The sequence below is a fragment of the Bidens hawaiensis genome, unplaced genomic scaffold (assembly GCF_021521415.1).
Source record: "Bidens hawaiensis isolate Kalapana, Puna unplaced genomic scaffold, B.hawaiensis_p1.1 tig00029669_1, whole genome shotgun sequence".
In the NCBI taxonomy this organism is placed as follows: Eukaryota; Viridiplantae; Streptophyta; class Magnoliopsida; order Asterales; family Asteraceae; genus Bidens; species Bidens hawaiensis.
Window position 1 is genome coordinate 141,272 of NW_027494928.1, and position 1,229 is coordinate 142,500.

A 1,229-nucleotide genomic window follows, 5' to 3' on the forward strand; every position below is an offset into this window, starting at 1 on the left:
AAACCAAAATGATACACTTTTATATTTGATCTTCATTTTAAAATGTATAATAACCCAAAAATAGTGTCTTTCAATTTTTGTCTTTAATTTCACTTGATTAAACTTATTTATCAAACCAAAACCAATATGATAGTCACTTCAGGTTAAAATATATACAACGATTTTGTAGTAAAAATCAAACAAGTGTGTCTATGCATCGATAATTGGTTCTTACATATACTCTATTACATATACGATAGGTAAACTTGTCTATTTGTGTGTGGTCTAGTTAAAATAATAATCGTTTTTATAAATTTAAAACTAGACGTTGTGTTAGCAAACCTTTTAAAAAAATAACACATTTTTCAATACCATTACACGCACATCAAATTTTTAGCGCCGTTGTCGGGGACACACGATGAATTTTTATAAACAATCCAGGTACTTATTTAACCTTGTTTATAGTGTAAATGTTTAAAAACTTATCAAAATAACCAAAAATATTTTTCTATCTTCTTTGTTTTCCAATTTTAGTTTAGTTTCATTTTCTTCTATCTTTCTAAGGATAAGTTGCTTACTTTAATTTAGTTTTAATTTTGCTATTAGGTTTTCTTTTTATTTTCCAAGTAGTGTATGTCCTCTACATCTACTCTCGACCTCATTTCACCACTTTCCGAACTTGAATGCCACTTTCACCAAAGAAACGCAGTCAGGGTGATATTTAATAACCATAATCAGTATAGCAAGCTGATATTATTCCCACATTTAATCCCTATAGCAAGCTGATATTACATGCTTACTAATTGATTGTTAAACCAAAGTTATGAGGAGTTTAAACCAAAATGATATTCTTTTATATTTGATCTTCATTCTAAAATGTATAATAACCTAAAAATAGTGTCTTTCAATTTATGTCTTTAATTTTACTTTATTAAACTTATTTATCAAAACAAAACCAATATGATAGTCACTTCAGGTAAAAATATATACAACGATTTTGTAGTAAAAATCAAACAAGTGTGTCTATGCATCGATAATTGGTTAAATATGCCAACCCAATTTCGTCGCGATCGAAGCTTCGTCACCGGACAACACATGTGGGTTTACAAGGAGTCAAGCCCGCATGAAACGAACACACGACACGATATGACAGTCTTATCAACCACCACTAGTCGTGCGTCACTCATGAGGGGACTTCTATTTAGGTCAACCGTACCATGCCACAGGAGACCAATCTCCGCCCCACACCA